This window comes from Pan troglodytes, chromosome 1 (assembly GCF_028858775.2).
Source record: "Pan troglodytes isolate AG18354 chromosome 1, NHGRI_mPanTro3-v2.0_pri, whole genome shotgun sequence".
NCBI classification, from domain to species: Eukaryota; Metazoa; Chordata; class Mammalia; order Primates; family Hominidae; genus Pan; species Pan troglodytes.
Genome location: NC_072398.2, coordinates 123772135 through 123779883, shown reverse-complemented (window position 1 = coordinate 123779883; position 7749 = coordinate 123772135). Strand labels below are relative to the sequence as shown.

Genomic DNA, 7749 nt, shown 5'->3' with positions numbered 1-7749 from the left:
CCTGCCTTGTTGAAATACTGTCTTCACCTGGATCCCAGTGCATCCTCGTTTGTTTCTACCTAATAGAAGGTGATATGCTCCCTGAGAGCAAGGGCTTTGGCTTGTTCACTGCTGTATCTCTAGTGCCAAGAACAATGCCTGGCGCAAAATAGGCAGTACATAATTGTTGAATGAATTAAAGGAGTCCAGGAAGAGGCAGCTAGTAAGATAGAAAAAGGAACAAGAATAAATGATGTTTTGAGAACTAAGTGAAACAATGATCTCAAGAAGGAAGAGGGTGATCAGCGACTTAAATGTTGCAGAGAGTTGACTTCTGGATTTGGCAATGTGGAAGTTTTTGGTGAAGGTTTTGTGAAGTGTTAAGGTCAAAATTCAGATCAGAGTGGGTTCAAAAGAGAATAGAAGAAGAGGAATTAACGGTAGCAACTTTGATCAGCTGTTTTGAGGAGTGTTGCTTTCTAGGAGATCACAAAATGAACAGTAGCTGAAGCTAAATACAAGAGGAAAGGAGCTTTCCATTTTTGTGTATTTATTTTTTAAGAAGGATATCTGTATCCTGATGGAAGGGTCTGATAGATAAATGAAGTTTGAATTTGCATAATTGAGAGGGGATAATTGCTGAAGCAATGTATTTGAGCACAGGAAAAGAAATAAGATTCTGTGGGTAGGTGAACTGGCGGGCTTTGGAGAAGAGCACAGGCCCAGTTCACACAGCAAGAGGAGATAAGGATATTGGTGCAAGTAGACTAGTAGGTGTGGTGGGGAATGTTTGTAGATAGTCTCCTATGATTTAGCCCCATTGCTGGAGTATTCTTTTCTACCCAAACTCTAAACACTGGAGAGCCCCAAGGCTCAGGTATTAGCTTGCTGCTTCTCCTATACTCATTTGCTGAGATGATATCATTTAGTCTCATGGCTTCAAATATACTACTCATTTCCAGATGTTTTTCTCATGCTCCAACTTCTCCCCAAACTCCAGACTCAGACCCAACTGCTTACCTGATATCGGTTTAATATCTAATGAGCACCTTAAGCTTAATGTGTCTAGAACTGAATAACCGATTTCTTACCTTCCTTCCCAAATCAGCTGCTCATCCTTAACCGTGTATGTATAACACCGTGCACAGAGTTGCTTAAGCCAAAAATGTTGACACCTCACATAGTGATTTTTTCTCCCATTGTCACTTTACATTCAAGCCATAAGCTAGGCCAGCAGTAACTTCAAAATACATCTGAAATCCCAATATTTCTTACACATCCCTTGATATCATGCTAATGTGAGCCACCAACATTTTTCGCCTGTGTTACCTAATAATACTTTTACGGTCTCTCTGCTTCCACTCCTGTCTCTCTTTAGTAAAACTTCCACCAAGAATCCACAGTGTTTCTTTAATAAGGCGTATCTGATCATTTCTCTTTTCTGCTTGTTTTAATCCATTTTGTGTTGCTAGAACAAAATACCCGAACCTGGGTAATAGATAAAGAAAACATATTTATTTGGCTCATGATTCTGGTGGGTGGAAAGTCCAAGATTAGGCAGAGATCACATGGTGAGAAAGAAAGCAAGAGAATGAAATCAAGGAAGCCAGACTCTTTTTAATAACCTGCTCTCATGGTAACTAAACCATTTTCGAGAGAGCAAGAACTCACTCACCACCAAGGAAGGGCATTATTCTGTTCATGAGGGATCCACTCCCAGGATGAAAACATCTCCCACTAGGTTCCACCTTCTAATGCAGCCACACTGGCAATTAAACTTCAGCATGAGTCGTGGCTGCAACAAACCACATCCAAACCATACCACTGCTTCAGACTCGCCACTGGTTTTTCAAAACATAAAATCTTAAGTCCTTTCCATTACCTACAAGGTCATCCTGGACCAAGATGATCTGGTTGAAGATTAGCTCTCTAACTCATCTTACGCCAAGAGAGGCTTTCCTTGACTAGCACATCTAAAGTAGCACTTTCCTCATATACTCTCCTTCCTTTGCTTTGATTTTTTCATTGTATTTATCACTTCCTTATATTATGTAATGTATATTCATTTATTGTCTATCTCCCTGTTCTTTCCAATATAAAGTAGGCTCTATAAAAGCAGAGAATTGTCTGTTTTGTTAACCATGTATTTCCAGCACCTGTGCCATGGGTTAAGTACTCCATAAATTCATTAAACAAATGGGAGGTGTTGGAGACTTCTGAAAAATGAAATGAAATTATATAATCAAAAGATTAGAGGGGGGTGGGAAGGGAAGCAGGGATGCCAGTTAGGGGCTCTTGCAATCATCCAGGTGACATGAGATTGACTGGGACTAAGGTGAAAGAAGCGGAGATATTAAGAAGAGAATGATGCAAGATTTATGCCCTTCAAAGTTGTCCACCTACTTTTGTTTGAGCCTCAGTTCTCTGTCCCATTTACAAATTTGATTCCATGAAGATGTATCATGGCCAAATATTTATTGAATGTCTTCATGCAGAATAATAGGATGTTAGAACTGGAAGTGGGCTTGATGTCTTCATTCTACAGATGAGAAAACCGAGCCTTAGAGAGGTTGGGGGTTCCACCCAGAGCCTCTTGACTCATCAGTGGAAGAATCAAGAACTAGAACCTGGTTTGCCTTATTTTCATTCCTGTGCTCTTTCCACTTCCCCAGCAGTTGTATTGCAAAATTACTTTGGAAAAACGATATGTACTTATAACGTATTAAGAACTTTGAAACTGCTAATTGTTGTAAAAATAACTTGCCATATGATTACAAAAGTTCAACTTAGGCCTCTTGCACAATTTTAATTGTATTTTGGGCTGTACTGAGAAGTCCCAAGAGGACACAACAGATTTTCATTTGCATCTTTCCACCCAACAGCTTCAAACTGATAGTGCAGCATTCAATATATCATTCCAGGATTACTAATTTAAGGTTTTTCCACTCCCCCTTTCCTGGATGCCCCTCCTAAATATCCACTCAATGTCATCTTTGAGGCAGGAATTTATAAATGGGATTATGTCCGGTATTTTAAGGACATTGCAAAATAAACTACGTAATGAGTGGACCAGATAGGCTGCATAAACGTAAATAAAATAATTTTTCACACTAATGTAGATTCATTGCATCACATATTATTAATGTAAACTTTATCCTTCAAACCACCTAGCAACAATATCTCATCATTAAGTATAATAAATGCTGAGGGCATTTCCCACCTCTCTATAAGACCACAGCACATTTTTTTCTCCCTTCTTCATATTACGCAGGCCTAATTTGCACAGAATCCAGAAGTGTTTCATTAATTCACTTAAATAGGTTGCTTTTTCCTAATGAGCTTACCTACACAGAAGTACCTAGGAGCTTTCCTCTCCTGGCGGGAAGACGTGTGATTCTGACACATAGGGTGAGAAAAAAAAAAGGTAATTCACTTGGGGCTGATGGCCTAAGAAGATGACAAATACATGGGTGGAAATGGTATTGTTTCTATCAGCATATACTTGAATTTCTAGAAAAGTTTGGCCTTTGTTTACACCCCCTGAGGTTGAGCAGGACAGAGACAGGCTGTGGACACATCTGTCCCTAAGTATAGCGTCTCTCTGGCTCACTTTCCTCTTCCCATGCTGCACCCGTTCCCTAGTAATCTCTGCTGAAGTATTTGTATCGTTTAGCATGCACTCTAATAACATGAGAATATAAGAAGGAGAGCTGTTACGGATTTCATTGTGTCCCCTTCAAATGCATATGTTGAAGTGCTAAACTCTGGTACCTCAAAATGTGACCTTATTGGGAAATGGGGTGGTTGCAGATGTAATTAGTCAAGACTAGGTCATACTGGTGTAGGGTGGGCCCCTAATTAGATATAACTGGTGTCCTTATAGAAAGGAGAATCTTAGACACAGAAACACACACAGGGAGAATGCCATGTGAAGATTACAGTTATGCTGCTGCAGCCAAGGACTACAGAGGTCAGGAGAGAGCCTTGGAACGGATCCTTCTTTAGTGCCTTCAGAGAGGGCATGGCCTGGCAGGCACCTTGATCTTGGATTTCTGACCTTAAGAACTGTGAGACAATAAATTTCTGCTATTTAAGCCACTGGGTTTGTGGTACTTTATTATGGCGTCCCTGGCAAACAAATACAGGAGCTATTATCAAAGAATGGCAGTGTGTTGATTGCACGGGTCTAGCTCTATCTCAGTCCACAGCATCCAGTGTGAGCTTTCTGAAATGTAAATGAGATCACCTCACATCCCTGCTTAAACGCTTCCAGTGGCTCCTGTCACCCTCTTTTCCCTGTCTATAAGATCTACCAGATCTGTTCCAGAAAGCTCTCTTCCTTTTCACCCTCTCCAACCACACTGGGCCCTTGTGGCTCTCCAAACACTAAGCACTCAGATATTCATATATTTTTTTCTATTCTCAAATTAGGTCTCTGCTAAAAAAAAATTGTTTCCCCATAAAGCCTTCTTTGATCACCATATTCAAATAACATTTTCCTTGCTTATTCTTCTTTTTTTCCCCCTCAATAACACTTACCAGTGCCTAACATTATGTACCTGTGTCTTGCTCGTCACCATCTGCAAGCAGATAAGCTTTTCAAGGGTAGGAATTGTGTCAGCTTCATTGTTGTATCCTCAAAGGCTAGAATTATAGAGTTCGTAGAAGAAGCTCAATACACATTTGTTGAAGGAATGAATGAAAGAATGAAGGAATGAATGATTGGCCACATACTCTGGGATTTTAGAGTTTTACATTTTCAACAGCTACTTCCAGGGCATGCGTGGTTGCCGTTTCCACTTTTCCCTGTGATCCTGTGAGATGGAGCCTACATCTCACATATTGGACACTTCTCCCACACTTCCTCTCTCCCCCTTTCTCTCTCCCAACAATTTGAGCCTCAGGAAAGGCATTTCCTAAATGAGGAAAGGGGCAAAGAAAATGAGCTCCCCTGGGGACAGCTCCTTCTCTTATGCATCCTTTTATTTCCTGCAGAGGCTGGTATAGAGTGGGTTCTGTAAATACTGATTAAAGGAATCAACAGGAAATGGTTTTTTATGAAGAACTACATTTTAGATTCACCTAAGTTTCTCTGAAGTAACCCATGCCTTTCAGATAGGCCTCATCTTTGGCTCCAATGACCATTCAATGTATCCATCTGTTGTAGGCAGCCAGTAGGATGGCCCCCAATAATCCCTTTGTCCTGGTGTTCATCCTGTGTAATCCCCTCCCCTTGAGCATGAGCTGGATTTAGTAACTCAACGCTAAGGGATAGAAAAGAGCTGAGTGCTGGGCTGTCACTTCTAAGATGGTTATAAAAAGACTAGCTTTCATCTCGAGTGCTTTTGCTCTTTCCCTCTTGGATGCTTATTTTGGGAGAAGCCAGCTGCCATGTTGTGAGGCAGCCATGTGGAGAGGTTCACAGGAGTGAACTCAGGAGCAGACTCTCCCCCAGTTGGGCCTGGAGATGACTGCAGCCTGGCTGACACCTTGATAGAAGCCTCATGGGAGACCCGAAGTCAGAAATACACAGCAAATCTGCTCCCGGATTTCTTACCCACAGAAACAGTGAAATAATAGATGTTTGCTGTACCCAACTGCAAAGTTTGGGAGTACCAAATTTGTTGGGTAGCAGTAGATAACTGATAGATGGTGCTCTGGTAGAGCATTTGATTTGGGCTCCATTTGTGCATCATTTTGAAAGGATTACTAATGTGAAAAGATAACTCAAGGCCGGGCGTGGTGGCTCATGCCTGTAATCCCAGCACTTTGGAAGGCCGAGGAGGGAGGATCACCTGAGGTCAGGAGTTCGAGACCAGCCTGGCTAACACGGTGAAACCCTGTCTCTACTAAAAAAATAAATAAATAAATAAAAAAGAAATAATAATAATAAAAAATAGCCGGAAGTGGCGGCGGGCACCTGAGGCAGGAGAATTGCTTCAACCCAGGAGGCGGAGGTTTGCAGTGAGCCGAGGTCGTGCCATTGCACTCCAGCCTGGGCGACAAGAGCGAAACTCCTTCTCAAAAAATAAATTAACTCAAGAGGTCTTCCAAAGGCTGATATATACATTTAAAGGGAGTTTTTAACATATCCGAGTTTTTAAAATTCGTAACACTTATTTTTGTACATATATTTAAAGTAGTGGCCAAAATGCAATTTTAAACTGTCTTGTTTACTGAATGTCTACTCTCTGCCAGACAATCTTCTAAACATTTTACAGCTGTGGCTGGGCGAGGTGGCTCACGCCTGTAATCCCAGCACGTTGGGAGGCCGAGGCGGGTGGATCACCTGAGGTTGGGAGTTTGAGACCAGCCTGACCAACATGGAGATACCCATCTCTACTAAAAATACAAAATTAGCTGGGTGTGGTGGTGCATGCCTGTAATCCCAGCTACTCGGGAGGCTGAGGCAGGAGAATCGTTTGAACCCGGGAGGCGGAGGTTGCCGTGAGCCAAGATTGCGCCATTGCCCTCCAGCCTAGGCAACAAGAATGAAACTCCGTCTCAAACGAAAAAAAAATTACAGCTATTATTATTATTTCAGTTAATCCTCACAAAAACCTCCTGAAGTAAGGTGCTATCATAACCCATTCTAACTATGGAGAAACAGAGGAACAGGCAGTGTAAGCATCTTGCCCAAGGTCATACAACTAATAAGTGGTAGAGCCATGATAGTCTGGTTCCAAAGCCTTAACCACTAGTCTATATTGCTTTTTAGACAAAAAGACAGATGATACAGATTAGTAAAACATGTCAAATAGCCTTAAAAAACAACCCTAGTGTAGAAGATTTACTAAACTAGGACAAGATTTTTCATGATTAAAAGATGGGATGATGTTAGTCTGTAATGAATTCTCAGAAGGATTATATGAGATAAATGAGATAATATACGACAAATACCTAGCATACTGTCTGGCAGATACCAGTACAAAAAAAGAACAGCCAAAAGAGAAAAGGAGATGGACTGTAAATTATCGTTGGAAAAAAAAAATCACTTTCTATAGAGAGGTCATTTGGATCACAAGAAAATCCACAAGCTTCATCCATGTCTAGGTAGCAGGTTGATAGGTGCAGCAAACCATACGTGGCACATGTAACAAACCTGCATGTTCTGCACACGTATCCCGGAACTTAAAGCAAAAAATAAATAAATAAATAAATAAATAAATAAATAAATAAATAAATAGGAAAATCCACAAGCATTTACTGATCAGACTCCCGAGTCATTACTATTCTTATTGACATGTTTCAAAGTCCTCAAGACAGGTTGATAGCAAGAGGTGCAAGGATTGTGACTCAGTCATATTCTTACCTGATCTAGGATCCCAGCAGTCACCCAGAATGATTCCCAGAAGAAAGGCCTTAAGAATGGAGGAAATAATACTGGAGTCAGAGGGTCCTGAGTACTGATGTATGATAGAGGAATAGAGACAGCATTTATTTGACTTAGAGCTGAGACACCCATGTTTTAGTCTTTACCTTGACAGTATTTTCTATCTGCATGACCTTGGGCAAGCCAGATCATGAATTGGACACATTGGCTCTTCTGGAGTCCACCTTCCCTCCTATTCAGGACTCTCAACGTGGATCGCAACATCCATTAGAGGACAAGATGTGAAGTGACTTTTGTGTACACTGTGATTCTGCACTGAGGACTCTTCCCATCTGGCCATGTGCCTGGGTCATCATTTGTAGTTGCATTGTGCCTAGAAATTCAGGGACTTTGACAGCCAGTGTCTAGAGTGCTTCAAAAGGAGTTTGTTTTCTGTC

At 41.2% G+C, this 7749-nt stretch overlaps 1 long non-coding RNA gene across 1 annotated transcript; it reads right to left on the bottom strand.

The window, feature by feature from the left end:
- Positions 1–2438: 2438 nt before the first annotated feature.
- LOC107973983 (uncharacterized) lies at positions 2439–7340 on the bottom strand. Its single transcript, XR_001716534.3, has 4 exons — positions 7292–7340; positions 4539–4623; positions 3324–3375; positions 2439–2518 (listed from the first exon to the last, which is right to left on the bottom strand). It is a non-coding gene; the product is annotated as an uncharacterized LOC107973983 (long non-coding RNA).
- Between the last annotated feature and the right edge of the window lie 409 nt (positions 7341–7749).